Here is a 27,987-nt window from a genome sequence, read left to right as displayed (position 1 = left end):
CCATTAGGGACCCCATTGGTGTGAAGTAGGAGAACACTGATGTTATCAATTTGTCTGACAAGACACACAACTTACCGTAGCTCGGGTTTTGTAGTATTTTCCTTTTTTCAGCGGAGTGTTTTTGATTTTGTTTTATGGATGCCAACACCACCATCACTGCATTAAAAGCACATTCCCTGACCGGGAATCGAACCCGGGCCGCAGCGCTGAGAGCGCCGAATCCTAGCCACTAGACCATCAGGGAGCCAGTGGAAGATAGCTGGTGGACACACCAGTGAATCAAGTCTTCCTGTAAACATGAACCATTTTTCAGCAACTCTGGTCAAGTACTTCAGACTTGAGGAACGTCCAGCAAAATTTGAATGACATTTGCTTTGTTGTTTTTATTTGTGTTTGCAACACTTGTGCACATCACTGCATCAGCTGAAGCTAAAAAAAAAAAAAGGCTGAAAACATGTGCCTGTAAAGTGAACCCATGCAAGTGTTTTTCCAGCAATGAGGTTAAATTTGTTCCCACTTGTTTGAAATCCTGCTTGAGTGTAAGCACTATAGGGTTTTTTGGACTACATTACTTCTTCAGCTACAGCCCCAAACTCTGAGTGTTTCACAAATAACTAGGGCTTAGCTTGGCTCTCTGTTTTGGACTCATAACTTTACTTTCAGGTAAACACAACTGTTTTTGAACACAGAGATATTCCATTTCAGGCTGACTATAGGTCAGATGACAATGTGGACCAATATAGAGCTAGCAGACCAAGGCAGAGATTAGTACTATTGGTACTTCCCAGCATTAAATAGATATTCCCTAAATGGGAATCAAACCAGGGCTGCAGCGGTGAAAGTGCTGAATCCTAGCCACTAGACCATTAGGGACCCCATTGGTGTGAAGTAGGAGAACACTGAAGTTATCAATTTGTCTGACAAGACACACAACTTACCGTAGCTCGGGTTTAGTAGTATTTTCCTTTTTTCAGCGGAGTGTTTTTGATTTTGTTTTATGGATGCCAACACCACCATCACTGCATTAAAAGCACATTGGTACTATTGGTACTTCCCAGCATTAAATACATATTCCCTAACCGGGAATCGAACCCGGGCCGCAGCGGTGAAAGCGCTGAATCCTAGCCACTAGACCATTAGGGACGCCATTGTTTTTATTTGTGTTTGCAACACTTGTGCACATCACTGCATCAGCTGAAGCTAAAAAAAAAAAGGCTGAAAACATGTGCCTGTAAAGTGAACCCATGCAAGTGTTTTTCCAGCAATGAGGTTAAATTTGTTCCCACTTGTTTGAAATCCTGCTTGAGTGTAAGCACTATAGGGTTTTTTGGACTACATTACTTCTTCAGCTACAACCCCAAACTCTGAGCGTATCACAAATAACTAGGGCTTAGCTTGGCTCTCTGTTTTGGGCTCATAACTTTACTTTCAGGTAAACACAACTGTTTGTGAACACAGAGATATTCCATTTCAGGTTGACTATAGGTCAGATGACAATGTGGACCAGTATAGAGCTAGCAGACCAAGGCAGAGATTAGTACTATTGGTACTTCCCAGCATTAAATACATATTCCCTAAATGGGAATCAAACCAGGGCTGCAGCGGTGAAAGTGCTGAATCCTAGCCACTAGACCATTAGGGACCCCATTGGTGTGAAGTAGGAGAACACTGAAGTTATCAATTTGTCTGACAAGACACACAACTTACCGTAGCTCGGGTTTAGTAGTATTTTCCTTTTTTCAGCGGAGTGTTTTTGATTTTGTTTTATGGATGCCAACACCACCATCACTGCATTAAAAGCACATTCCCTGACCGGGAATCGAACCCGGGCCGCGGCGGTGAGAGCGCCGAATCCTAGTCACTAGACAATCAGGGAGCCAGTGGAAGATGGCTGGTGGACACACCGGTGAATCAAGTCTTCCTGTAAACATGAACCATTTTTCAGCAACTCTGGTCAAGTACTTCAGACTTGAGGAACGTCCAGCAAAATTTGAATGACATTTGCTTTGTTGTTTTTATTTGTGTTTGCAACACTTGTGCACATCACTGCATCAGCTGAAGCTAAAAAAAAAAAGGCTGAAAACATGTGCCTGTAAAGTGAACCCATGCAAGTGTTTTTCCAGCAATGAGGTTAAATTTGTTCCCACTTGTTTGAAATCCTGCTTGAGTGTAAGCACTATAGGGTTTTTTGGACTACATTACTTCTTCAGCTACAGCCCCAAACTCTGAGCGTATCACAAATAACTAGGGCTTAGCTTGGCTCTCTGTTTTGGGCTCATAACTTTACTTTCAGGTAAACACAACTGTTTTTGAACACAGAGATATTCCATTTCAGGTTGACTATAGGTCAGATGACAATGTGGACCAGTATAGAGCTAGCAGACCAAGGCAGACATTGGTACTATTGGTACTTCACAGCATTAAATACATATTCCCTAACCGGGAATCGAACCCAGGCCGCAGCGGTGAAAGCGCTGAATCCTAGCCACTAGACCATTAGGGACCCCATTGGTGTGAAGTAGGACAACACTGAAGTTATCAATTTGTCTGACAAGACACACAACTTAACGTAGCACGGGTTTAGTAGTATTTTCCTTTTTTCAGCGGAGCGTAAGCACTATAGGGTTTTATGGACTACATTACTTCTTCAGCTACAGCCCAAGATAAGCTCCAAACTCTGAGCCAATCACAAATAACTAGGGCTTAGCTTGGCTCTCTGTTTTGGGCTCATAACTTTACTTTCAGGTAAACACAACTGTTTTTGAACACAGAGATATTCCATTTCAGGCTGACTATAGGTCAGATGACAATGTGGACCAGTATAGAGCTAGCAGACCAAGGCAGAGATTGGTACTATTGGTACTTCCCAGCATTAAATACATATTCCCTAAATGGGAATCAAACCAGGGCTGCAGCGGTGAAGGTGCTGAATCCTAGCCACTAGACCATTAGGGACCCCATTGGTGTGAAGTAGGAGAACACTGATGTTATCAATTTGTCTGACAAGACACACAACTTACCGTAGCTCGGGTTTAGTAGTATTTTCCTTTTTTCAGCGGAGTGTTTTTGATTTTGTTTTATGGATGCCAACACCACCATCACTGCATTAAAAGCACATTCCCTGACCGGGAATCGAACCTGGGCTGCGGCGGTGAGAGCGCCGAATCCTAGCCACTAGACCATCAGGGAGCCAGTGGAAGACAGCTGGTGGACACACCAGTGAATCAAGTCTTCCTGTAAACATGAACCATTTTTCAGCAACTCTGGTCAAGTACTTCAGACTTGAGGAACGTCCAGCAAAATTTGAATGACATTTGCTTTGTTGTTTTTATTTGTGTTTGCAACACTTGTGCACATCACTGCATCAGCTGAAGCTAAAAAAAAAAAAAAAGGCTGAAAACATGTGCCTGTAAAGTGAACCCATGCAAGTGTTTTTCCAGCAATGAGGTTAAATTTGTTCCCACTTGTTTGAAATCCTGCTTGAGTGTAAGCACTATAGGGTTTTTTGGACTACATTACTTCTTCAGCTACAGCCCCAAACTCTGAGTGTTTCACAAATAACTAGGGCTTAGCTTGGCTCTCTGTTTTGGACTCATAACTTTACTTTCAGGTAAACACAACTGTTTTTGAACACAGAGATATTCCATTTCAGGCTGACTATAGGTCAGATGACAATGTGGACCAATATAGAGCTAGCAGACCAAGGCAGAGATTAGTACTATTGGTACTTCCCAGCATTAAATAGATATTCCCTAAATGGGAATCAAACCAGGGCTGCAGCGGTGAAAGTGCTGAATCCTAGCCACTAGACCATTAGGGACCCCATTGGTGTGAAGTAGGAGAACACTGAAGTTATCAATTTGTCTGACAAGACACACAACTTACCGTAGCTCGGGTTTAGTAGTATTTTCCTTTTTTCAGCGGAGTGTTTTTGATTTTGTTTTATGGATGCCAACACCACCATCACTGCATTAAAAGCACATTGGTACTATTGGTACTTCCCAGCATTAAATACATATTCCCTAACCGGGAATTGAACCCGGGCTGCAGCGGTGAAAGCGCTGAATCCTAGCCACTAGACCATTAGGGACCCCATTGTTTTTATTTGTGTTTGCAACACTTGTGCACATCACTGCATCAGCTGAAGCTAAAAAAAAAAAGGCTGAAAACATGTGCCTGTAAAGTGAACCCATGCAAGTGTTTTTCCAGCAATGAGGTTAAATTTGTTCCCACTTGTTTGAAATCCTGCTTGAGTGTAAGCACTATAGGGTTTTTTGGACTACATTACTTCTTCAGCTACAACCCCAAACTCTGAGCGTATCACAAATAACTAGGGCTTAGCTTGGCTCTCTGTTTTGGGCTCATAACTTTACTTTCAGGTAAACACAACTGTTTGTGAACACAGAGATATTCCATTTCAGGTTGACTATAGGTCAGATGACAATGTGGACCAATATAGAGCTAGCAGACCAAGGCAGAGATTAGTACTATTGGTACTTCCCAGCATTAAATACATATTCCCTAAATGGGAATCAAACCAGGGCTGCAGCGGTGAAAGTGCTGAATCCTAGCCACTAGACCATTAGGGACCCCATTGGTGTGAAGTAGGAGAACACTGAAGTTATCAATTTGTCTGACAAGACACACAACTTACCGTAGCTCGGGTTTAGTAGTATTTTCCTTTTTTCAGCGGAGTGTTTTTGATTTTGTTTTATGGATGCCAACACCACCATCACTGCATTAAAAGCACATTCCCTGACCGGGAATCGAACCCGGGCCGCGGCGGTGAGAGCGCCGAATCCTAGTCACTAGACAATCAGGGAGCCAGTGGAAGATGGCTGGTGGACACACCGGTGAATCAAGTCTTCCTGTAAACATGAACCATTTTTCAGCAACTCTGGTCAAGTACTTCAGACTTGAGGAACGTCCAGCAAAATTTGAATGACATTTGCTTTGTTGTTTTTATTTGTGTTTGCAACACTTGTGCACATCACTGCATCAGCTGAAGCTAAAAAAAAAAAGGCTGAAAACATGTGCCTGTAAAGTGAACCCATGCAAGTGTTTTTCCAGCAATGAGGTTAAATTTGTTCCCACTTGTTTGAAATCCTGCTTGAGTGTAAGCACTATAGGGTTTTTTGGACTACATTACTTCTTCAGCTACAGCCCCAAACTCTGAGCGTATCACAAATAACTAGGGCTTAGCTAGTTATTTGTGCCAGCCTCACCTAAACTAGGGCTTAGCTTGGCTCTCTGTTTTGGGCTCATAACTTTACTTTCAGGTAAACACAACTGTTTTTGAACACAGAGATATTCCATTTCAGGCTGACTATAGGTCAGATGACAATGTGGACCAATATAGAGCTAGCAGACCAAGGCAGAGATTAGTACTATTGGTACTTCCCAGCATTAAATACATATTCCCTAAATGGGAATCAAACCAGGGCTGCAGCGGTGAAAGTGCTGAATCCTAGCCACTAGACCATTAGGGACCCCATTGGTGTGAAGTAGGAGAACACTGAAGTTATCAATTTGTCTGACAAGACACACAACTTACCGTAGCTCGGGTTTAGTAGTATTTTCCTTTTTTCAGCGGAGTGTTTTTGATTTTGTTTTATGGATGCCAACACCACCATCACTGCATTAAAAGCACATTCCCTGACCGGGAATCGAACCCGGGCCGCGGCGGTGAGAGCGCCGAATCCTAGCCACTAGACCATCAGGGAGCCAGTGGAATACAGCTGGTGGACACACCAGTGAATCAAGTCTTCCTGTAAACATGAACCATTTTTCAGCAACTCTGGTCAAGTACTTCAGACTTGAGGAACGTCCAGCAAAATTTGAATGACATTTGCTTTGTTGTTTTTATTTGTGTTTGCAACACTTGTGCACATCACTGCATCAGCTGAAGCTAAAAAAAAAAAGGCTGAAAACATGTGCCTGTAAAGTGAACCCATGCAAGTGTTTTTCCAGCAATGAGGTTAAATTTGTTCCCACTTGTTTGAAATCCTGCTTGAGTGTAAGCACTATAGGGTTTTTTGGACTACATTACTTCTTCAGCTACAGCCCCAAACTCTGAGTGTTTCACAAATAACTAGGGCTTAGCTTGGCTCTCTGTTTTGGGCTCATAACTTTACTTTCAGGTAAACACAACTGTTTTTGAACACAGAGATATTCCATTTCAGGCTGACTATAGGTCAGATGACAATGTGGACCAATATAGAGCTAGCAGACCAAGGCAGAGATTAGTACTATTGGTACTTCCCAGCATTAAATACATATTCCCTAACCGGGAATCGAACCCGGGCCGCAGCGGTGAAAGCGCTGAATCCTAGCCACTAGACCATTAGGGACCCCATTGGTGCGAAGTAGGACAACACTGAAGTAATCAATTTGTCTGACAAGACACACAACTTAACGTAGCACGGGTTTAGTAGTATTTTCCTTTTTTCAGCGGAGCGTAAGCACTATAGGGTTTTATGGACTACATTACTTCTTCAGCTACAGCCCAAGGTAAGCTCCAAACTCTGAGCCAATCACAAATAAGTAGGGCTTAGCTTGGCTCTCTGTTTTGGGCTCATAACTTTACTTTCAGGTAAACACAACTGTTTTTGAACACAGAGATATTCCATTTCAGGCTGACTATAGGTCAGATGACAATGTGGACCAATATAGAGCTAGCAGACCAAGGCAGAGATTAGTACTATTGGTACTTCCCAGCATTAAATACATATTCCCTAAATGGGAATCAAACCAGGGCTGCAGCGGTGAAAGTGCTGAATCCTAGCCACTAGTCCATTAGGGACCCCATTGGTGTGAAGTAGGAGAACACTGAAGTTATCAATTTGTCTGACAAGACACACAACTTACCGTAGCTCGGGTTTAGTAGTATTTTCCTTTTTTCAGCGGAGTGTTTTTGATTTTGTTTTATGGATGCCAACACCACCATCACTGCATTAAAAGCACATTGGTACTATTGGTACTTCCCAGCATTAAATACATATTCCCTAACCGGGAATCGAACCCGGGCCGCAGCGGTGAAAGCGCTGAATCCTAGCCACTAGACCATTAGGGACCCCATTGTTTTTATTTGTGTTTGCAACACTTGTGCACATCACTGCATCAGCTGAAGCTAAAAAAAAAAAAGGCTGAAAACATGTGCCTGTAAAGTGAACCCATGCAAGTGTTTTTCCAGCAATGAGGTTAAATTTGTTCCCACTTGTTTGAAATCCTGCTTGAGTGTAAGCACTATAGGGTTTTTTGGACTACATTACTTCTTCAGCTACAGCCCCAAACTCTGAGTGTTTCACAAATAACTAGGGCTTAGCTTGGCTCTCTGTTTTGGGCTCATAACTTTACTTTCAGGTAAACACAACTGTTTTTGAACACAGAGATATTCCATTTCAGGCTGACTATAGGTCAGATGACAATGTGGACCAATATAGAGCTAGCAGACCAAGGCAGAGATTAGTACTATTGGTACTTCCCAGCATTAAATACATATTCCCTAAATGGGAATCAAACCAGGGCTGCAGCGGTGAAAGTGCTGAATCCTAGCCACTAGACCATTAGGGACCCCATTGGTGTGAAGTAGGAGAACACTGAAGTTATCAATTTGTCTGACAAGACACACAACTTAACGTAGCACGGGTTTAGTAGTATTTTCCTTTTTTCAGCGGAGCGTAAGCACTATAGGGTTTTATGGACTACATTACTTCTTCAGCTACAGCCCAAGGTAAGCTCCAAACTCTGAGCCAATCACAAATAAGTAGGGCTTAGCTTGGCTCTCTGTTTTGGGCTCATAACTTTACTTTCAGGTAAACACAACTGTTTTTGAACACAGAGATATTCCATTTCAGGCTGACTATAGGTCAGATGACAATGTGGACCAGTATAGAGCTAGCAGACCAAGGCAGAGATTGGTACTATTGGTACTTCCCAGCATTAAATACATATTCCCTAAATGGGAATCAAACCAGGGCTGCAGCGGTGAAGGTGCTGAATCCTAGCCACTAGACCATTAGGGACCCCATTGGTGTGAAGTAGGAGAACACTGATGTTATCAATTTGTCTGACAAGACACACAACTTACCGTAGCTCGGGTTTAGTAGTATTTTCCTTTTTTCAGCGGAGTGTTTTTGATTTTGTTTTATGGATGCCAACACCACCATCACTGCATTAAAAGCACATTCCCTGACCGGGAATCGAACCCGGGCCGCGGCGGTGAGAGCGCCGAATCCTAGCCACTAGACCATCAGGGAGCCAGTGGAAGACAGCTGGTGGACACACAAGTGAATCAAGTCTTCCTGTAAACATGAACCATTTTTCAGCAACTCTGGTCAAGTACTTCAGACTTGAGGAACGTCCAGCAAAATTTGAATGACATTTGCTTTGTTGTTTTTATTTGTGTTTGCAACACTTGTGCACATCACTGCATCAGCTGAAGCTAAAAAAAAAAAAGGCTGAAAACATGTGCCTGTAAAGTGAACCCATGCAAGTGTTTTTCCAGCAATGAGGTTAAATTTGTTCCCACTTGTTTGAAATCCTGCTTGAGTGTAAGCACTATAGGGTTTTTTGGACTACATTACTTCTTCAGCTACAGCCCCAAACTCTGAGTGTTTCACAAATAACTAGGGCTTAGCTTGGCTCTCTGTTTTGGACTCATAACTTTACTTTCAGGTAAACACAACTGTTTTTGAACACAGAGATATTCCATTTCAGGCTGACTATAGGTCAGATGACAATGTGGACCAATATAGAGCTAGCAGACCAAGGCAGAGATTAGTACTATTGGTACTTCCCAGCATTAAATACATATTCCCTAAATGGGAATCAAACCAGGGCTGCAGCGGTGAAAGTGCTGAATCCTAGCCACTAGACCATTAGGGACCCCATTGGTGTGAAGTAGGAGAACACTGACGTTATCAATTTGTCTGACAAGACACACAACTTACCGTAGCTCGGGTTTAGTAGTATTTTCCTTTTTTCAGCGGAGTGTTTTTGATTTTGTTTTATGGATGCCAACACCACCATCACTGCATTAAAAGCACATTCCCTGACCGGGAATCGAACCCGGGCCGCGGCGGTGAGAGCGCCGAATCCTAGCCACTAGACAATCAGGGAGCCAGTGGAAGATGGCTGGTGGACACACCGGTGAATCAAGTCTTCCTGTAAACATGAACCATTTTTCAGCAACTCTGGTCAAGTACTTCAGACTTGAGGAACGTCCAGCAAAATTTGAATGACATTTGCTTTGTTGTTTTTATTTGTGTTTGCAACACTTGTGCACATCACTGCATCAGCTGAAGCTAAAAAAAAAAAAGGCTGAAAACATGTGCCTGTAAAGTGAACCCATGCAAGTGTTTTTCCAGCAATGAGGTTAAATTTGTTCCCACTTGTTTGAAATCCTGCTTGAGTGTAAGCACAATATGGTTTTTTGGACTACATTACTTCTTCAGCTACAGCCCCAAACTCTGAGCGTATCACAAATAACTAGGGCTTAGCTTGGCTCTCTGTTTTGGACTCATAACTTTACTTTCAGGTAAACACAACTGTTTTTGAACACAGAGATATTCCATTTCAGGCTGACTATAGGTCAGATGACAATGTGGACCAATATAGAGCTAGCAGACCAAGGCAGAGATTAGTACTATTGGTACTTCCCAGCATTAAATACATATTCCCTAAATGGGAATCAAACCAGGGCTGCAGCGGTGAAAGTGCTGAATCCTAGCCACTAGACCATTAGGGACCCCATTGGTGTGAAGTAGGAGAACACTGAAGTTATCAATTTGTCTGACAAGACACACAACTTACCGTAGCTCGGGTTTAGTAGTATTTTCCTTTTTTCAGCGGAGTGTTTTTGATTTTGTTTTATGGATGCCAACACCACCATCACTGCATTAAAAGCACATTCCCTGACTGGGAATTGAACCCGGGCCGCGGCAGTGAGAGCGCCGAATCCTAGCCACTAGACAATCAGGGAGCCAGTGGAAGATGGCTGGTGGACACACCGGTGAATCAAGTCTTCCTGTAAACATGAACCATTTTTCAGCAACTCTGGTCAAGTACTTCAGACTTGAGGAACGTCCAGCAAAATTTGAATGACATTTGCTTTGTTGTTTTTATTTGTGTTTGCAACACTTGTGCACATCACTGCATCAGCTGAAGCTAAAAAAAAAAAGGCTGAAAACATGTGCCTGTAAAGTGAACCCATGCAAGTGTTTTTCCAGCAATGAGGTTAAATTTGTTCCCACTTGTTTGAAATCCTGCTTGAGTGTAAGCACTATAGGGTTTTTTGGACTACATTACTTCTTCAGCTACAGCCCCAAACTCTGAGCGTATCACAAATAACTAGGGCTTAGCTTGGCTCTCTGTTTTGGGCTCATAACTTTACTTTCAGGTAAACACAACTGTTTGTGAACACAGAGATATTCCATTTCAGGTTGACTATAGGTCAGATGACAATGTGGACCAGTATAGAGCTAGCAGACCAAGGCAGAGATTGGTACTATTGGTACTTCCCAGCATTAAATACATATTCCCTAACCGGGAATCGAACCCAGGCCGCAGCGGTGAAAGCGCTGAATCCTAGCCACTAGACCATTAGGGACCCCATTGGTGTGAAGTAGGACAACACTGAAGTTATCAATTTGTCTGACAAGACACACAACTTAACGTAGCACGGGTTTAGTAGTATTTTCCTTTTTTCAGCGGAGCGTAAGCACTATAGGGTTTTATGGACTACATTACTTCTTCAGCTACAGCCCAAGGCAAGCTCCAAACTCTGAGCCAATCACAAATAACTAGGGCTTAGCTTGGCTCTCTGTTTTGGGCTCATAACTTTACTTTCAGGTAAACACAACTGTTTTTGAACACAGAGATATTCCATTTCAGGCTGACTATAGGTCAGATGACAATGTGGACCAGTATAGAGCTAGCAGACCAAGGCAGAGATTGGTACTATTGGTACTTCCCAGCATTAAATACATATTCCCTAAATGGGAATCAAACCAGGGCTGCAGCGGTGAAGGTGCTGAATCCTAGCCACTAGACCATTAGGGACCCCATTGGTGTGAAGTAGGAGAACACTGATGTTATCAATTTGTCTGACAAGACACACAACTTACCGTAGCTCGGGTTTAGTAGTATTTTCCTTTTTTCAGCGGAGTGTTTTTGATTTTTTTTTATGGATGCCAACACCACCATCACTGCATTAAAAGCACATTCCCTGACCGGGAATTGAACCCGGGCCGCGGCGGTGAGAGCGCCGAATCCTAGCCACTAGACCATCAGGGAGCCAGTGGAAGACAGCTGGTGGACACACCAGTGAATCAAGTCTTCCTGTAAACATGAACCATTTTTCAGCAACTCTGGTCAAGTACTTCAGACTTGAGGAACGTCCAGCAAAATTTGAATGACATTTGCTTTGTTGTTTTTATTTGTGTTTGCAACACTTGTGCACATCACTGCATCAGCTGAAGCTAAAAAAAAAAAAAGGCTGAAAACATGTGCCTGTAAAGTGAACCCATGCAAGTGTTTTTCCAGCAATGAGGTTAAATTTGTTCCCACTTGTTTGAAATCCTGCTTGAGTGTAAGCACTATAGGGTTTTTTGGACTACATTACTTCTTCAGCTACAGCCCCAAACTCTGAGTGTTTCACAAATAACTAGGGCTTAGCTTGGCTCTCTGTTTTGGACTCATAACTTTACTTTCAGGTAAACACAACTGTTTTTGAACACAGAGATATTCCATTTCAGGCTGACTATAGGTCAGATGACAATGTGGACCAATATAGAGCTAGCAGACCAAGGCAGAGATTAGTACTATTGGTACTTCCCAGCATTAAATACATATTCCCTAAATGGGAATCAAACCAGGGCTGCAGCGGTGAAAGTGCTGAATCCTAGCCACTAGACCATTAGGGACCCCATTGGTGTGAAGTAGGAGAACACTGAAGTTATCAATTTGTCTGACAAGACACACAACTTACCGTAGCTCGGGTTTAGTAGTATTTTCCTTTTTTCAGCGGAGTGTTTTTGATTTTGTTTTATGGATGCCAACACCACCATCACTGCATTAAAAGCACATTCCCTGACCGGGAATCGAACCCGGGCCGCGGCGGTGAGAGCGCCGAATCCTAGCCACTAGACAATCAGGGAGCCAGTGGAAGATGGCTGGTGGACACACCGGTGAATCAAGTCTTCCTGTAAACATGAACCATTTTTCAGCAACTCTGGTCAAGTACTTCAGACTTGAGGAACGTCCAGCAAAATTTGAATGACATTTGCTTTGTTGTTTTTATTTGTGTTTGCAACACTTGTGCACATCACTGCATCAGCTGAAGCTAAAAAAAAAAAGGCTGAAAACATGTGCCTGTAAAGTGAACCCATGCAAGTGTTTTTCCAGCAATGAGGTTAAATTTGTTCCCACTTGTTTGAAATCCTGCTTGAGTGTAAGCACTATAGGGTTTTTTGGACTACATTACTTCTTCAGCTACAGCCCCAAACTCTGAGCGTATCACAAATAACTAGGGCTTAGCTTGGCTCTCTGTTTTGGGCTCATAACTTCACTTTCAGGTAAACACAACTGTTTTTGAACACAGAGATATTCCATTTCAGGCTGACTATAGGTCAGATGACAATGTGGACCAGTATAGAGCTAGCAGACCAAGGCAGAGATTGGTACTATTGGTACTTCCCAGCATTAAATACATATTCCCTAACCGGGAATCGAGCCCGGGCCGCAGCGGTGAAAGCGCTGAATCCTAGCCACTAGACCATCAGGGACCCCATTAGTGTGAAGTAGGACAACACTGAAGTTATCAATTTGTCTGACAAGACACACAACTTAACGTAGCACGGGTTTAGTAGTATTTTCCTTTTTTCAGCGGAGCGTAAGCACTATAGGGTTTTATGGACTACATTACTTCTTCAGCTACAGCCCAAGGTAAGCTCCAAACTCTGAGCCAATCACAAATAACTAGGGCTTAGCTTGGCTCTCTGTTTTGGACTCATAACTTTACTTTCAGGTAAACACAACTGTTTTTGAACACAGAGATATTCCATTTCAGGCTGACTACAGGTCAGATGACAATGTGGACCAGTATAGAGCTAGCAGACCAAGGCGGAGATTGGTACTATTGGTACTTCCCAGCATTAAATACATATTCCCTAAATGGGAATCAAACCAGGGCTGCAGCGGTGAAGGTGCTGAATCCTAGCCACTAGACCATTAGGGACCCCATTGGTGTGAAGTAGGAGAACACTGATGTTATCAATTTGTCTGACAAGACACACAACTTACCGTAGCTCGGGTTTAGTAGTATTTTCCTTTTTTCAGCGGAGTGTTTTTGATTTTGTTTTATGGATGCCAACACCACCATCACTGCATTAAAAGCACATTCCCTGACCGGGAATCGAACCCGGGCCGCGGCGGTGAGAGCGCCGAATCCTAGCCACTAGACAATCAGGGAGCCAGTGGAAGATGGCTGGTGGACACACCGGTGAATCAAGTCTTCCTGTAAACATGAACCATTTTTCAGCAACTCTGGTCAAGTACTTCAGACTTGAGGAACGTCCAGCAAAATTTGAATGACATTTGCTTTGTTGTTTTTATTTGTGCTTGCAACACTTGTGCACATCACTGCATCAGCTGAAGCTAAAAAAAAAAAAGGCTGAAAACATGTGCCTGTAAAGTGAACCCATGCAAGTGTTTTTCCAGCAATGAGGTTAAATTTGTTCCCACTTGTTTGAAATCCTGCTTGAGTGTAAGCACTATAGGGTTTTTTTGACTACATTACTTCTTCAGCTACAGCCCCAAACTCTGAGCGTATCACAAATAACTAGGGCTTAGCTTGGCTCTCTGTTTTGGGCTCATAACTTCACTTTCAGGTAAACACAACTGTTTTTGAACACAGAGATATTCCATTTCAGGCTGACTATAGGTCAGATGACAATGTGGACCAGTATAGAGCTAGCAGACCAAGGCAGAGATTGGTACTATTGGTACTTCCCAGCATTAAATACATATTCCCTAACCGGGAATCGAGCCCGGGCCGCAGCGGTGAAAGCGCTGAATCCTAGCCACTAGACCATCAGGGACCCCATTGGTGTGAAGTAGGACAACACTGAAGTTATCAATTTGTCTGACAAGACACACAACTTAACGTAGCACGGGTTTAGTAGTATTTTCCTTTTTTCAGCGGAGCGTAAGCACTATAGGGTTTTATGGACTACATTACTTCTTCAGCTACAGCCCAAGGTAAGCTCCAAACTCTGAGCCAATCACAAATAACTAGGGCTTAGCTTGGCTCTCTGTTTTGGACTCATAACTTTACTTTCAGGTAAACACAACTGTTTTTGAACACAGAGATATTCCATTTCAGGCTGACTACAGGTCAGATGACAATGTGGACCAGTATAGAGCTAGCAGACCAAGGCGGAGATTGGTACTATTGGTACTTCCCAGCATTAAATACATATTCCCTAAATGGGAATCAAACCAGGGCTGCAGCGGTGAAGGTGCTGAATCCTAGCCACTAGACCATTAGGGACCCCATTGGTGTGAAGTAGGAGAACACTGATGTTATCAATTTGTCTGACAAGACACACAACTTACCGTAGCTCGGGTTTAGTAGTATTTTCCTTTTTTCAGCGGAGTGTTTTTGATTTTGTTTTATGGATGCCAACACCACCATCACTGCATTAAAAGCACATTCCCTGACCGGGAATCGAACCCGGGCCGCGGCGGTGAGAGCGCCGAATCCTAGCCACTAGACCATCAGGGAGCCAGTGGAAGACAGCTGGTGGACACACCAGTGAATCAAGTCTTCCTGTAAACATGAACCATTTTTCAGCAACTCTGGTCAAGTACTTCAGACTTGAGGAACGTCCAGCAAAATTTGAATGACATTTGCTTTGTTGTTTTTATTTGTGTTTGCAACACTTGTGCACATCACTGCATCAGCTGAAGCTAAAAAAAAAAAAGGCTGAAAACATGTGCCTGTAAAGTGAACCCATGCAAGTGTTTTTCCAGCAATGAGGTTAAATTTGTTCCCACTTGTTTGAAATCCTGCTTGAGTGTAAGCACTATAGGGTTTTTTGGACTACATTACTTCTTCAGCTACAGCCCCAAACTCTGAGTGTTTCACAAATAACTAGGGCTTAGCTTGGCTCTCTGTTTTGGACTCATAACTTTACTTTCAGGTAAACACAACTGTTTTTGAACACAGAGATATTCCATTTCAGGCTGACTATAGGTCAGATGACAATGTGGACCAATATAGAGCTAGCAGACCAAGGCAGAGATTAGTACTATTGGTACTTCCCAGCATTAAATACATATTCCCTAAATGGGAATCAAACCAGGGCTGCAGCGGTGAAAGTGCTGAATCCTAGCCACTAGACCATTAGGGACCCCATTGGTGTGAAGTAGGAGAACACTGAAGTTATCAATTTGTCTGACAAGACACACAACTTACCGTAGCTCGGGTTTAGTAGTATTTTCCTTTTTTCAGCGGAGTGTTTTTGATTTTGTTTTATGGATGCCAACACCACCATCACTGCATTAAAAGCACATTCCCTGACCGGGAATCGAACCCGGGCCGCGGCGGTGAGAGCGCCGAATCCTAGCCACTAGACCATCAGGGAGCCAGTGGAAGACAGCTGGTGGACACACCAGTGAATCAAGTCTTCCTGTAAACATGAACCATTTTTCAGCAACTCTGGTCAAGTACTTCAGACTTGAGGAACGTCCAGCAAAATTTGAATGACATTTGCTTTGTTGTTTTTATTTGTGTTTGCAACACTTGTGCACATCACTGCATCAGCTGAAGCTAAAAAAAAAAAAGGCTGAAAACATGTGCCTGTAAAGTGAACCCATGCAAGTGTTTTTCCAGCAATGAGGTTAAATTTGTTCCCACTTGTTTGAAATCCTGCTTGAGTGTAAGCACTATAGGGTTTTTTGGACTACATTACTTCTTCAGCTACAGCCCCAAACTCTGAGTGTTTCACAAATAACTAGGGCTTAGCTTGGCTCTCTGTTTTGGGCTCATAACTTTACTTTCAGGTAAACACAACTGTTTTTGAACACAGAGATATTCCATTTCAGGCTGACTATAGGTCAGATGACAATGTGGACCAATATAGAGCTAGCAGACCAAGGCAGAGATTAGTACTATTGGTACTTCCCAGCATTAAATACATATTCCCTAAATGGGAATCAAAGCAGGGCTGCAGCGGTGAAAGTGCTGAATCCTAGCCACTAGACCATTAGGGACCCCATTGGTGTGAAGTAGGAGAACACTGAAGTTATCAATTTGTCTGACAAGACACACAACTTACCGTAGCTCGGGTTTAGTAGTATTTTCCTTTTTTCAGCGGAGTGTTTTTGATTTTGTTTTATGGATGCCAACACCACCATCACTGCATTAAAAGCACATTCCCTGACCGGGAATCGAACCCGGGCCGCGGCGGTGAGAGCGCCGAATCCTAGCCACTAGACCATCAGGGAGCCAGTGGAATACAGCTGGTGGACACACCAGTGAATCAAGTCTTCCTGTAAACATGAACCATTTTTCAGCAACTCTGGTCAAGTACTTCAGACTTGAGGAACGTCCAGCAAAATTTGAATGACATTTGCTTTGTTGTTTTTATTTGTGTTTGCAACACTTGTGCACATCACTGCATCAGCTGAAGCTAAAAAAAAAAAGGCTGAAAACATGTGCCTGTAAAGTGAACCCATGCAAGTGTTTTTCCAGCAATGAGGTTAAATTTGTTCCCACTTGTTTGAAATCCTGCTTGAGTGTAAGCACTATAGGGTTTTTTGGACTACATTACTTCTTCAGCTACAGCCCCAAACTCTGAGTGTTTCACAAATAACTAGGGCTTAGCTTGGCTCTCTGTTTTGGGCTCATAACTTTACTTTCAGGTAAACACAACTGTTTTTGAACACAGAGATATTCCATTTCAGGCTGACTATAGGTCAGATGACAATGTGGACCAATATAGAGCTAGCAGACCAAGGCAGAGATTAGTACTATTGGTACTTCCCAGCATTAAATACATATTCCCTAAATGGGAATCAAACCAGGGCTGCAGCGGTGAAAGTGCTGAATCCTAGCCACTAGACCATTAGGGACCCCATTGGTGTGAAGTAGGAGAACACTGAAGTTATCAATTTGTCTGACAAGACACACAACTTACCGTAGCTCGGGTTTAGTAGTATTTTCCTTTTTTCAGCGGAGCGTAAGCACTATAGGGTTTTATGGACTACATTACTTCTTCAGCTACAGCCCAAGGTAAGCTCCAAACTCTGAGCCAATCACAAATAACTAGGGCTTTGCTTGGCTCTCTGTTTTGGGCTCATAACTTTTCTTTCAGGTAAACACAACTGTTTCTGAACACAGAGATATTCCATTTCAGGCTGACTATAGGTCAGATGACAATGTGGACCAGTATAGAGCTAGCAGACCAAGGCAGAGATTAGTACTATTGGTACTTCCCAGCATTAAATACATATTCCCTAAATGGGAATCAAACCAGGGCTGCAGCGGTGAAAGTGCTGAATCCTAGCCACTAGACCATTAGGGACCCCATTGGTGTGAAGTAGGAGAACACTGATGTTATCAATTTGTCTGACAAGACACACAACTTACCGTAGCTCGGGTTTAGTAGTATTTTCCTTTTTTCAGCGGAGTGTTTTTGATTTTGTTTTATGGATGCCAACACCACCATCACTGCATTAAAAGCACATTCCCTGACCGGGAATCGAACCCGGGCCGCGGCGGTGAGAGTGCCGAATCCTAGCCACTAGACCATCAGGGAGCCAGTGGAAGACAGCTGGTGGACACACCAGTGAATCAAGTCTTCCTGTAAACATGAACCATTTTTCAGCAACTCTGGTCAAGTACTTCAGACTTGAGGAACGTCCAGCAAAATTTGAATGACATTTGCTTTGTTGTTTTTATTTGTGTTTGCAACACTTGTGCACATCACTGCATCAGCTGAAGCTAAAAAAAAAAGGATGAAAACATGTGCCTGTAAAGTGAACCCATGCAAGTGTTTTTCCAGCAATGAGGTTAAATTTGTTCCCACTTGTTTGAAATCCTGCTTGAGTGTAAGCACTATAGGGTTTTTTTGACTACATTACTTCTTCAGCTACAGCCCCAAACTCTGAGCGTATCACAAATAACTAGGGCTTAGCTTGGCTCTCTGTTTTGGGCTCATAACTTTACTTTCAGGTAAACACAACTGTTTTTGAACACAGAGATATTCCATTTCAGGTTGACTATAGGTCAGATGACAATGTGGACCAGTATAGAGCTAGCAGACCAAGGCAGGGATTGGTACTATTGGTACTTCCCAGCATTAAATACATATTCCCTAACCGGGAATCGAACCCGGGCCGCAGCGGTGAAAGCGCTGAATCCTAGCCACTAGACCATTAGGGACCCCATTGGTGTGAAGTAGGACAACACTGAAGTTATCAATTTGTCTGACAAGACACACAACTTACCGTAGCTCGGGTTTAGTAGTATTTTCCTTTTTTCAGCGGAGCGTAAGCACTATAGGGTTTTATGGACTACATTACTTCTTCAGCTACAGCCCAAGGTAAGCTCCAAACTCTGAGCCAATCACAAATAACTAGGGCTTTGCTTGGCTCTCTGTTTTGGGCTCATAACTTTTCTTTCAGGTAAACACAACTGTTTCTGAACACAGAGATATTCCATTTCAGGCTGACTATAGGTCAGATGACAATGTGGACCAGTATAGAGCTAGCAGACCAAGGCAGAGATTGGTACTATTGGTACTTCCCAGCATTAAATACATATTCCCTAAATGGGAATCAAACCAGGGCTGCAGCGGTGAAGGTGCTGAATCCTAGCCACTAGACCATTAGGGACCCCATTGGTGTGAAGTAGGAGAACACTGATGTTATCAATTTGTCTGACAAGACACACAACTTACCGTAGCTCGGGTTTAGTAGTATTTTCCTTTTTTCAGCGGAGTGTTTTTGATTTTGTTTTATGGATGCCAACACCACCATCACTGCATTAAAAGCACATTCCCTGACCGGGAATCGAACCCGGGCCGCGGCGGTGAGAGCGCCGAATCCTAGCCACTAGACCATCAGGGAGCCAGTGGAAGACAGCTGGTGGACACACCAGTGAATCAAGTCTTCCTGTAAACATGAACCATTTTTCAGCAACTCTGGTCAAGTACTTCAGACTTGAGGAACGTCCAGCAAAATTTGAATGACATTTGCTTTGTTGTTTTTATTTGTGTTTGCAACACTTGTGCACATCACTGCATCAGCTGAAGCTAAAAAAAAAAGGATGAAAACATGTGCCTGTAAAGTGAACCCATGCAAGTGTTTTTCCAGCAATGAGGTTAAATTTGTTCCCACTTGTTTGAAATCCTGCTTGAGTGTAAGCACTATAGGGTTTTTTTGACTACATTACTTCTTCAGCTACAGCCCCAAACTCTGAGCGTATCACAAATAACTAGGGCTTAGCTTGGCTCTCTGTTTTGGGCTCATAACTTTACTTTCAGGTAAACACAACTGTTTTTGAACACAGAGATATTCCATTTCAGGTTGACTATAGGTCAGATGACAATGTGGACCAGTATAGAGCTGGCAGACCAAGGCAGGGATTGGTACTATTGGTACTTCCCAGCATTAAATACATATTCCCTAACCGGGAATCGAACCCGGGCCGCAGCGGTGAAAGCGCTGAATCCTAGCCACTAGAGCATTAGGGACCCCATTGGTGTGAAGTAGGACAACACTGAAGTTATCAATTTGTCTGACAAGACACACAACTTAACGTAGCACGGGTTTAGTAGTATTTTCCTTTTTTCAGCGGAGCGTAAGCACTATAGGGTTTTATGGACTACATTACTTCTTCAGCTACAGCCCAAGGTAAGCTCCAAACTCTGAGCCAATCACAAATAACTAGGGCTTTGCTTGGCTCTCTGTTTTGGGCTCATAACTTTACTTTCAGGTAAACACAACTGTTTCTGAACACAGAGATATTCCATTTCAGGCTGACTATAGGTCAGATGACAATGTGGACCAGTATAGAGCTAGCAGACCAAGGCAGAGATTGGTACTATTGGTACTTCCCAGCATTAAATACATATTCCCTAAATGGGAATCAAACCAGGGCTGCAGCGGTGAAGGTGCTGAATCCTAGCCACTAGACCATTAGGGACCCCATTGGTGTGAAGTAGGAGAACACTGATGTTATCAATTTGTCTGACAAGACACACAACTTACCGTAGCTCGGGTTTAGTAGTATTTTCCTTTTTTCAGCGGAGTGTTTTTGATTTTGTTTTATGGATGCCAACACCACCATCACTGCATTAAAAGCACATTCTCTGACCGGGAATCGAACCCGGGCCGCGGCGGTGAGAGCGCCGAATCCTAGCCACTAGACCATCAGGGAGCCAGTGGAAGACAGCTGGTGGACACACCAGTGAATCAAGTCTTCCTGTAAACATGAACCATTTTTCAGCAACTCTGGTCAAGTACTTCAGACTTGAGGAACGTCCAGCAAAATTTGAATGACATTTGCTTTGTTGTTTTTATTTGTGTTTGCAACACTTGTGCACATCACTGCATCAGCTGAAGCTAAAAAAAAAAAAAGGCTGAAAACATGTGCCTGTAAAGTGAACCCATGCAAGTGTTTTTCCAGCAATGAGGTTAAATTTGTTCCCACTTGTTTGAAATCCTGCTTGAGTGTAAGCACTATAGGGTTTTTTGGACTACATTACTTCTTCAGCTACAGCCCCAAACTCTGAGTGTTTCACAAATAACTAGGGCTTAGCTTGGCTCTCTGTTTTGGACTCATAACTTTACTTTCAGGTAAACACAACTGTTTTTGAACACAGAGATATTCCATTTCAGGCTGACTATAGGTCAGATGACAATGTGGACCAATATAAAGCTAGCAGACCAAGGCAGAGATTAGTACTATTGGTACTTCCCAGCATTAAATACATATTCCCTAAATGGGAATCAAACCAGGGCTGCAGCAGTGAAAGTGCTGAATCCTAGCCACTAGACCATTAGGGACCCCATTGGTGTGAAGTAGGAGAACACTGAAGTTATCAATTTGTCTGACAAGACACACAACTTACCGTAGCTCGGGTTTAGTAGTATTTTCCTTTTTTCAGCGGAGCGTAAGCACTATAGGGTTTTATGGACTACATTACTTCTTCAGCTACAGCCCAAGGTAAGCTCCAAACTCTGAGCCAATCACAAATAAGTAGGGCTTAGCTTGGCTCTCTGTTTTGGGCTCATAACTTTACTTTCAGGTAAACACAACTGTTTTTGAACACAGAGATATTCCATTTCAGGCTGACTATAGGTCAGATGACAATGTGGACCAATATAGAGCTAGCAGACCAAGGCAGAGATTAGTACTATTGGTACTTCCCAGCATTAAATACATATTCCCTAAATGGGAATCAAACCAGGGCTGCAGCGGTGAAAGTGCTGAATCCTAGCCACTAGACCATTAGGGACCCCATTGGTGTGAAGTAGGAGAACACTGAAGTTATCAATTTGTCTGACAAGACACACAACTTACCGTAGCTCGGGTTTAGTAGTATTTTCCTTTTTTCAGCGGAGTGTTTTTGATTTTGTTTTATGGATGCCAACACCACCATCACTGCATTAAAAGCACATTCCCTGACCGGGAATCGAACCCGGGCCGCGGCGGTGAGAGCGCCGAATCCTAGCCACTAGACAATCAGGGAGCCAGTGGAAGATGGCTGGTGGACACACCGGTGAATCAAGTCTTCCTGTAAACATGAACCATTTTTCAGCAACTCTGGTCAAGTACTTCAGACTTGAGGAACGTCCAGCAAAATTTGAATGACATTTGCTTTGTTGTTTTTATTTGTGTTTGCAACACTTGTGCACATCACTGCATCAGCTGAAGCTAAAAAACAAAAGGCTGAAAACATGTGCCTGTAAAGTGAACCCATGCAAGTGTTTTTCCAGCAATGAGGTTAAATTTGTTCCCACTTGTTTGAAATCCTGCTTGAGTGTAAGCACTATAGGGTTTTTTGGACTACATTACTTCTTCAGCTACAGCCCCAAACTCTGAGCGTATCACAAATAACTAGGGCTTAGCTTGGCTCTCTGTTTTGGGCTCATAACTTTACTTTCAGGTAAACACAACTGTTTTAGAACACAGAGATATTCCATTTCAGGTTGACTATAGGTCAGATGACAATGTGGACCAGTATAGAGCTAGCAGACCAAGGCAGAGATTGGTACTATTGGTACTTCCCAGCAGTAAATACATATTCCCTAACCGGGAATCGAACCTGGGCTGCAGCGGTGAAAGTGCTGAATCCTAGCCACTAGAGCATTAGGGACCCCATTGGTGTGAAGTAGGACAACACTGAAGTTATCAATTTGTCTGACAAGACACACAACTTAACGTAGCACGGGTTTAGTAGTATTTTCCTTTTTTCAGCGGAGCGTAAGCACTATAGGGTTTTATGGACTACATTACTTCTTCAGCTACAGCCCAAGGTAAGCTCCAAACTCTGAGCCAATCACAAATAACTAGGGCTTTGCTTGGCTCTCTGTTTTGGGCTCATAACTTTACTTTCAGGTAAACACAACTGTTTCTGAACACAGAGATATTCCATTTCAGGCTGACTATAGGTCAGATGACAATGTGGACCAGTATAGAGCTAGCAGACCAAGGCAGAGATTGGTACTATTGGTACTTCCCAGCATTAAATACATATTCCCTAAATGGGAATCAAACCAGGGCTGCAGCGGTGAAGGTGCTGAATCCTAGCCACTAGACCATTAGGGACCCCATTGGTGTGAAGTAGGAGAACACTGATGTTATCAATTTGTCTGACAAGACACACAACTTACCGTAGCTCGGGTTTAGTAGTATTTTCCTTTTTTCAGCGGAGTGTTTTTGATTTTGTTTTATGGATGCCAACACCACCATCACTGCATTAAAAGCACATTCTCTGACCGGGAATCGAACCCGGGCCGCGGCGGTGAGAGCGCCGAATCCTAGCCACTAGACCATCAGGGAGCCAGTGGAAGACAGCTGGTGGACACACCAGTGAATCAAGTCTTCCTGTAAACATGAACCATTTTTCAGCAACTCTGGTCAAGTACTTCAGACTTGAGGAACGTCCAGCAAAATTTGAATGACATTTGCTTTGTTGTTTTTATTTGTGTTTGCAACACTTGTGCACATCACTGCATCAGCTGAAGCTAAAAAAAAAAAAAGGCTGAAAACATGTGCCTGTAAAGTGAACCCATGCAAGTGTTTTTCCAGCAATGAGGTTAAATTTGTTCCCACTTGTTTGAAATCCTGCTTGAGTGTAAGCACTATAGGGTTTTTTGGACTACATTACTTCTTCAGCTACAGCCCCAAACTCTGAGTGTTTCACAAATAACTAGGGCTTAGCTTGGCTCTCTGTTTTGGACTCATAACTTTACTTTCAGGTAAACACAACTGTTTTTGAACACAGAGATATTCCATTTCAGGCTGACTATAGGTCAGATGACAATGTGGACCAATATAAAGCTAGCAGACCAAGGCAGAGATTAGTACTATTGGTACTTCCCAGCATTAAATACATATTCCCTAAATGGGAATCAAACCAGGGCTGCAGCAGTGAAAGTGCTGAATCCTAGCCACTAGACCATTAGGGACCCCATTGGTGTGAAGTAGGAGAACACTGAAGTTATCAATTTGTCTGACAAGACACACAACTTACCGTAGCTCGGGTTTAGTAGTATTTTCCTTTTTTCAGCGGAGCGTAAGCACTATAGGGTTTTATGGACTACATTACTTCTTCAGCTACAGCCCAAGGTAAGCTCCAAACTCTGAGCCAATCACAAATAAGTCGGGCTTAGCTTGGCTCTCTGTTTTGGACTCATAACTTTACTTTCAGGTAAACACAACTGTTTTTGAACACAGAGATATTCCATTTCAGGCTGACTACAGGTCAGATGACAATGTGGACCAGTATAGAGCTAGCAGACCAAGGCAGAGATTGGTACTATTGGTACTTCCCAGCATTAAATACATATTCCCTAAATGGGAATCAAACCAATGCTGCAGCGGTGAAGGTGCTGAATCCTAGCCACTAGACCATTAGGGACCCCATTGGTGTGAAGTAGGAGAACACTGATGTTATCAATTTGTCTGACAAGACACACAACTTACCGTAGCTCGGGTTTAGTAGTATTTTCCTTTTTTCAGCGGAGTGTTTTTGATTTTGTTTCATGGATGCCAACACCACCATCACTGCATTAAAAGCACATTCCCTGACCGGGAATCGAACCCGGGCCGTGGCGGTGAGAGCGCCGAATCCTAGCCACTAGACAATCAGGGAGCCAGTGGAAGACGGCTGGTGGACACACCGGTGAATCAAGTCTTCCTGTAAACATGAACCATTTTTCAGCAACTCTGGTCAAGTACTTCAGACTTGAGGAACGTCCAGCAAAATTTGAATGACATTTGCTTTGTTGTTTTTATTTGTGTTTGCAACACTTGTGCACATCACTGCATCAGCTGAAGCTAAAAAAAAAAAAGGCTGAAAACATGTGCCTGTAAAGTGAACCCATGCAAGTGTTTTTCCAGCAATGAGGTTAAATTTGTTCCCACTTGTTTGAAATCCTGCTTGAGTGTAAGCACTATAGGGTTTTTTGGACTACATTACTTCTTCAGCTACAGCCCCAAACTCTGAGCGTATCACAAATAACTAGGGCTTAGCTTGGCTCTCTGTTTTGGGCTCATAACTTTACTTTCAGGTAAACACAACTGTTTTAGAACACAGAGATATTCCATTTCAGGTTGACTATAGGTCAGATGACAATGTGGACCAGTATAGAGCTAGCAGACCAAGGCAGAGATTGGTACTATTGGTACTTCCCAGCATTAAATACATATTCCCTAACCGGGAATCGAACCCGGGCCGCAGCGGTGAAAGCGCTGAATCCTAGCCACTAGACCATTAGGGACCCCATTGGTGTGAAGTAGGACAACACTGAAGTTATCAATTTGTCTGACAAGACACACAACTTACCGTAGCTCGGGTTTAGTAGTATTTTCCTTTTTTCAGCGGAGCGTAAGCACTATAGGGTTTTATGGACTACATTACTTCTTCAGCTACAGCCCAAGGTAAGCTCCAAACTCTGAGCCAATCACAAATAAGTCGGGCTTAGCTTGGCTCTCTGTTTTGGACTCATAACTTTACTTTCAGGTAAACACAACTGTTTTTGAACACAGAGATATTCCATTTCAGGCTGACTACAGGTCAGATGACAATGTGGACCAGTATAGAGCTAGCAGACCAAGGCAGAGATTGGTACTATTGGTACTTCCCAGCATTAAATACATATTCCCTAAATGGGAATCAAACCAGGGCTGCAGCGGTGAAGGTGCTGAATCCTAGCCACTAGACCATTAGGGACCCCATTGGTGTGAAGTAGGAGAACACTGATGTTATCAATTTGTCTGACAAGACACACAACTTACCGTAGCTCGGGTTTAGTAGTATTTTCCTTTTTTCAGCGGAGTGTTTTTGATTTTGTTTCATGGATGCCAACACCACCATCACTGCATTAAAAGCACATTCCCTGACCGGGAATCGAACCCGGGCCGTGGCGGTGAGAGCGCCGAATCCTAGCCACTAGACAATCAGGGAGCCAGTGGAAGACGGCTGGTGGACACACCGGTGAATCAAGTCTTCCTGTAAACATGAACCATTTTTCAGCAACTCTGGTCAAGTACTTCAGACTTGAGGAACGTCCAGCAAAATTTGAATGACATTTGCTTTGTTGTTTTTATTTGTGTTTGCAACACTTGTGCACATCACTGCATCAGCTGAAGCTAAAAAAAAAAAGGCTGAAAACATGTGCCTGTAAAGTGAACCCATGCAAGTGTTTTTCCAGCAATGAGGTTAAATTTGTTCCCACTTGTTTGAAATCCTGCTTGAGTGTAAGCACTATAGGGTTTTTTGGACTACATTACTTCTTCAGCTACAGCCCCAAACTCTGAGCGTATCACAAATAACTAGGGCTTAGCTTGGCTCTCTGTTTTGGGCTCATAACTTTACTTTCAGGTAAACACAACTGTTTTAGAACACAGAGATATTCCATTTCAGGTTGACTATAGGTCAGATGACAATGTGGACCAGTATAGAGCTAGCAGACCAAGGCAGAGATTGGTACTATTGGTACTTCCCAGCATTAAATACATATTCCCTAACCGGGAATCGAACCCGGGCCGCAGCGGTGAAAGCGCTGAATCCTAGCCACTAGACCATTAGGGACCCCATTGGTGTGAAGTAGGACAACACTGAAGTTATCAATTTGTCTGACAAGACACACAACTTAACGTAGCACGGGTTTAGTAGTATTTTCCTTTTTTCAGCGGAGCGTAAGCACTATAGGGTTTTATGGACTACATTACTTCTTCAGCTACAGCCCAAGGTAAGCTCCAAACTCTGAGCCAATCACAAATAAGTCGGGCTTAGCTTGGCTCTCTGTTTTGGACTCATAACTTTACTTTCAGGTAAACACAACTGTTTTTGAACACAGAGATATTCCATTTCAGGCTGACTACAGGTCAGATGACAATGTGGACCAGTATAGAGCTAGCAGACCAAGGCAGAGATTGGTACTATTGGTACTTCCCAGCATTAAATACATATTCCCTAAATGGGAATCAAACCAATGCTGCAGCGGTGAAGGTGCTGAATCCTAGCCACTAGACCATTAGGGACCCCATTGGTGTGAAGTAGGAGAACACTGATGTTATCAATTTGTCTGACAAGACACACAACTTACCGTAGCTCGGGTTTAGTAGTATTTTCCTTTTTTCAGCGGAGTGTTTTTGATTTTGTTTCATGGATGCCAACACCACCATCACTGCATTAAAAGCACATTCCCTGACCGGGAATCGAACCCGGGCCGTGGCGGTGAGAGCGCCGAATCCTAGCCACTAGACAATCAGGGAGCCAGTGGAAGACGGCTGGTGGACACACCGGTGAATCAAGTCTTCCTGTAAACATGAACCATTTTTCAGCAACTCTGGTCAAGTACTTCAGACTTGAGGAACGTCCAGCAAAATTTGAATGACATTTGCTTTGTTGTTTTTATTTGTGTTTGCAACACTTGTGCACATCACTGCATCAGCTGAAGCTAAAAAAAAAAAGGCTGAAAACATGTGCCTGTAAAGTGAACCCATGCAAGTGTTTTTCCAGCAATGAGGTTAAATTTGTTCCCACTTGTTTGAAATCCTGCTTGAGTGTAAGCACTATAGGGTTTTTTGGACTACATTACTTCTTCAGCTACAGCCCCAAACTCTGAGCGTATCACAAATAACTAGGGCTTAGCTTGGCTCTCTGTTTTGGGCTCATAACTTTACTTTCAGGTAAACACAACTGTTTTAGAACACAGAGATATTCCATTTCAGGTTGACTATAGGTCAGATGACAATGTGGACCAGTATAGAGCTAGCAGACCAAGGCAGAGATTGGTACTATTGGTACTTCCCAGCATTAAATACATATTCCCTAACCGGGAATCGAACCCGGGCCGCAGCGGTGAAAGCGCTGAATCCTAGCCACTAGACCATTAGGGACCCCATTGGTGTGAAGTAGGACAACACTGAAGTTATCAATTTGTCTGACAAGACACACAACTTACCGTAGCTCGGGTTTAGTAGTATTTTCCTTTTTTCAGCGGAGCGTAAGCACTATAGGGTTTTATGGACTACATTACTTCTTCAGCTACAGCCCAAGGTAAGCTCCAAACTCTGAGCCAATCACAAATAAGTCGGGCTTAGCTTGGCTCTCTGTTTTGGACTCATAACTTTACTTTCAGGTAAACACAACTGTTTTTGAACACAGAGATATTCCATTTCAGGCTGACTACAGGTCAGATGACAATGTGGACCAGTATAGAGCTAGCAGACCAAGGCAGAGA

At 43.1% G+C, this 27,987-nt stretch overlaps 34 non-coding genes across 34 annotated transcripts; all 34 read right to left on the bottom strand.

The window, feature by feature from the left end:
- Nucleotides 1–172: 172 nt before the first annotated feature.
- Nucleotides 173–244, bottom strand: trnae-cuc (transfer RNA glutamic acid (anticodon CUC)). Its single transcript has one exon. It is a non-coding gene; the product is annotated as a tRNA-Glu (tRNA).
- Nucleotides 245–1,071: 827 nt separating this feature from the next.
- Nucleotides 1,072–1,143, bottom strand: trnae-uuc (transfer RNA glutamic acid (anticodon UUC)). The gene has a single exon. It is a non-coding gene; the product is annotated as a tRNA-Glu (tRNA).
- A 661-nt stretch (nt 1,144–1,804) lies between these two features.
- trnae-cuc (transfer RNA glutamic acid (anticodon CUC)) lies at nt 1,805–1,876 on the bottom strand. The gene has a single exon. It is a non-coding gene; the product is annotated as a tRNA-Glu (tRNA).
- Nucleotides 1,877–2,431: 555 nt separating this feature from the next.
- trnae-uuc (transfer RNA glutamic acid (anticodon UUC)) lies at nt 2,432–2,503 on the bottom strand. The gene has a single exon. It is a non-coding gene; the product is annotated as a tRNA-Glu (tRNA).
- A 614-nt stretch (nt 2,504–3,117) lies between these two features.
- Nucleotides 3,118–3,189, bottom strand: trnae-cuc (transfer RNA glutamic acid (anticodon CUC)). Its single transcript has one exon. It is a non-coding gene; the product is annotated as a tRNA-Glu (tRNA).
- An 829-nt stretch (nt 3,190–4,018) lies between these two features.
- Nucleotides 4,019–4,090, bottom strand: trnae-uuc (transfer RNA glutamic acid (anticodon UUC)). The gene has a single exon. It is a non-coding gene; the product is annotated as a tRNA-Glu (tRNA).
- A 661-nt stretch (nt 4,091–4,751) lies between these two features.
- Nucleotides 4,752–4,823, bottom strand: trnae-cuc (transfer RNA glutamic acid (anticodon CUC)). The gene has a single exon. It is a non-coding gene; the product is annotated as a tRNA-Glu (tRNA).
- Nucleotides 4,824–5,651: 828 nt separating this feature from the next.
- Nucleotides 5,652–5,723, bottom strand: trnae-cuc (transfer RNA glutamic acid (anticodon CUC)). The gene has a single exon. It is a non-coding gene; the product is annotated as a tRNA-Glu (tRNA).
- Nucleotides 5,724–6,278: 555 nt separating this feature from the next.
- Nucleotides 6,279–6,350, bottom strand: trnae-uuc (transfer RNA glutamic acid (anticodon UUC)). The gene has a single exon. It is a non-coding gene; the product is annotated as a tRNA-Glu (tRNA).
- A 650-nt stretch (nt 6,351–7,000) lies between these two features.
- On the bottom strand, nt 7,001–7,072 carry trnae-uuc (transfer RNA glutamic acid (anticodon UUC)). Its single transcript has one exon. It is a non-coding gene; the product is annotated as a tRNA-Glu (tRNA).
- Nucleotides 7,073–8,186: 1,114 nt separating this feature from the next.
- Nucleotides 8,187–8,258, bottom strand: trnae-cuc (transfer RNA glutamic acid (anticodon CUC)). The gene has a single exon. It is a non-coding gene; the product is annotated as a tRNA-Glu (tRNA).
- Nucleotides 8,259–9,048: 790 nt separating this feature from the next.
- trnae-cuc (transfer RNA glutamic acid (anticodon CUC)) lies at nt 9,049–9,120 on the bottom strand. Its single transcript has one exon. It is a non-coding gene; the product is annotated as a tRNA-Glu (tRNA).
- A 1,417-nt stretch (nt 9,121–10,537) lies between these two features.
- trnae-uuc (transfer RNA glutamic acid (anticodon UUC)) lies at nt 10,538–10,609 on the bottom strand. The gene has a single exon. It is a non-coding gene; the product is annotated as a tRNA-Glu (tRNA).
- Nucleotides 10,610–11,223: 614 nt separating this feature from the next.
- trnae-cuc (transfer RNA glutamic acid (anticodon CUC)) lies at nt 11,224–11,295 on the bottom strand. The gene has a single exon. It is a non-coding gene; the product is annotated as a tRNA-Glu (tRNA).
- A 791-nt stretch (nt 11,296–12,086) lies between these two features.
- trnae-cuc (transfer RNA glutamic acid (anticodon CUC)) lies at nt 12,087–12,158 on the bottom strand. The gene has a single exon. It is a non-coding gene; the product is annotated as a tRNA-Glu (tRNA).
- A 555-nt stretch (nt 12,159–12,713) lies between these two features.
- trnae-uuc (transfer RNA glutamic acid (anticodon UUC)) lies at nt 12,714–12,785 on the bottom strand. The gene has a single exon. It is a non-coding gene; the product is annotated as a tRNA-Glu (tRNA).
- A 614-nt stretch (nt 12,786–13,399) lies between these two features.
- On the bottom strand, nt 13,400–13,471 carry trnae-cuc (transfer RNA glutamic acid (anticodon CUC)). Its single transcript has one exon. It is a non-coding gene; the product is annotated as a tRNA-Glu (tRNA).
- Nucleotides 13,472–14,027: 556 nt separating this feature from the next.
- trnae-uuc (transfer RNA glutamic acid (anticodon UUC)) lies at nt 14,028–14,099 on the bottom strand. Its single transcript has one exon. It is a non-coding gene; the product is annotated as a tRNA-Glu (tRNA).
- Nucleotides 14,100–14,713: 614 nt separating this feature from the next.
- Nucleotides 14,714–14,785, bottom strand: trnae-cuc (transfer RNA glutamic acid (anticodon CUC)). Its single transcript has one exon. It is a non-coding gene; the product is annotated as a tRNA-Glu (tRNA).
- Nucleotides 14,786–15,575: 790 nt separating this feature from the next.
- Nucleotides 15,576–15,647, bottom strand: trnae-cuc (transfer RNA glutamic acid (anticodon CUC)). Its single transcript has one exon. It is a non-coding gene; the product is annotated as a tRNA-Glu (tRNA).
- A 790-nt stretch (nt 15,648–16,437) lies between these two features.
- On the bottom strand, nt 16,438–16,509 carry trnae-cuc (transfer RNA glutamic acid (anticodon CUC)). The gene has a single exon. It is a non-coding gene; the product is annotated as a tRNA-Glu (tRNA).
- Nucleotides 16,510–17,750: 1,241 nt separating this feature from the next.
- On the bottom strand, nt 17,751–17,822 carry trnae-cuc (transfer RNA glutamic acid (anticodon CUC)). The gene has a single exon. It is a non-coding gene; the product is annotated as a tRNA-Glu (tRNA).
- A 554-nt stretch (nt 17,823–18,376) lies between these two features.
- Nucleotides 18,377–18,448, bottom strand: trnae-uuc (transfer RNA glutamic acid (anticodon UUC)). Its single transcript has one exon. It is a non-coding gene; the product is annotated as a tRNA-Glu (tRNA).
- A 614-nt stretch (nt 18,449–19,062) lies between these two features.
- Nucleotides 19,063–19,134, bottom strand: trnae-cuc (transfer RNA glutamic acid (anticodon CUC)). The gene has a single exon. It is a non-coding gene; the product is annotated as a tRNA-Glu (tRNA).
- Nucleotides 19,135–19,688: 554 nt separating this feature from the next.
- On the bottom strand, nt 19,689–19,760 carry trnae-uuc (transfer RNA glutamic acid (anticodon UUC)). Its single transcript has one exon. It is a non-coding gene; the product is annotated as a tRNA-Glu (tRNA).
- Nucleotides 19,761–20,374: 614 nt separating this feature from the next.
- trnae-cuc (transfer RNA glutamic acid (anticodon CUC)) lies at nt 20,375–20,446 on the bottom strand. The gene has a single exon. It is a non-coding gene; the product is annotated as a tRNA-Glu (tRNA).
- A 1,243-nt stretch (nt 20,447–21,689) lies between these two features.
- Nucleotides 21,690–21,761, bottom strand: trnae-cuc (transfer RNA glutamic acid (anticodon CUC)). The gene has a single exon. It is a non-coding gene; the product is annotated as a tRNA-Glu (tRNA).
- Nucleotides 21,762–23,002: 1,241 nt separating this feature from the next.
- Nucleotides 23,003–23,074, bottom strand: trnae-cuc (transfer RNA glutamic acid (anticodon CUC)). Its single transcript has one exon. It is a non-coding gene; the product is annotated as a tRNA-Glu (tRNA).
- Nucleotides 23,075–24,317: 1,243 nt separating this feature from the next.
- Nucleotides 24,318–24,389, bottom strand: trnae-cuc (transfer RNA glutamic acid (anticodon CUC)). Its single transcript has one exon. It is a non-coding gene; the product is annotated as a tRNA-Glu (tRNA).
- A 556-nt stretch (nt 24,390–24,945) lies between these two features.
- trnae-uuc (transfer RNA glutamic acid (anticodon UUC)) lies at nt 24,946–25,017 on the bottom strand. Its single transcript has one exon. It is a non-coding gene; the product is annotated as a tRNA-Glu (tRNA).
- Nucleotides 25,018–25,631: 614 nt separating this feature from the next.
- On the bottom strand, nt 25,632–25,703 carry trnae-cuc (transfer RNA glutamic acid (anticodon CUC)). The gene has a single exon. It is a non-coding gene; the product is annotated as a tRNA-Glu (tRNA).
- Nucleotides 25,704–26,258: 555 nt separating this feature from the next.
- trnae-uuc (transfer RNA glutamic acid (anticodon UUC)) lies at nt 26,259–26,330 on the bottom strand. The gene has a single exon. It is a non-coding gene; the product is annotated as a tRNA-Glu (tRNA).
- A 614-nt stretch (nt 26,331–26,944) lies between these two features.
- trnae-cuc (transfer RNA glutamic acid (anticodon CUC)) lies at nt 26,945–27,016 on the bottom strand. The gene has a single exon. It is a non-coding gene; the product is annotated as a tRNA-Glu (tRNA).
- A 555-nt stretch (nt 27,017–27,571) lies between these two features.
- On the bottom strand, nt 27,572–27,643 carry trnae-uuc (transfer RNA glutamic acid (anticodon UUC)). The gene has a single exon. It is a non-coding gene; the product is annotated as a tRNA-Glu (tRNA).
- Between the last annotated feature and the right edge of the window lie 344 nt (nt 27,644–27,987).

This window comes from Labrus bergylta, chromosome 6, assembly GCF_963930695.1.
Source record: "Labrus bergylta chromosome 6, fLabBer1.1, whole genome shotgun sequence".
NCBI lineage: Eukaryota > Metazoa > Chordata > Actinopteri > Labriformes > Labridae > Labrus > Labrus bergylta.
This window is presented reverse-complemented; position numbering and strand designations above follow the sequence as displayed.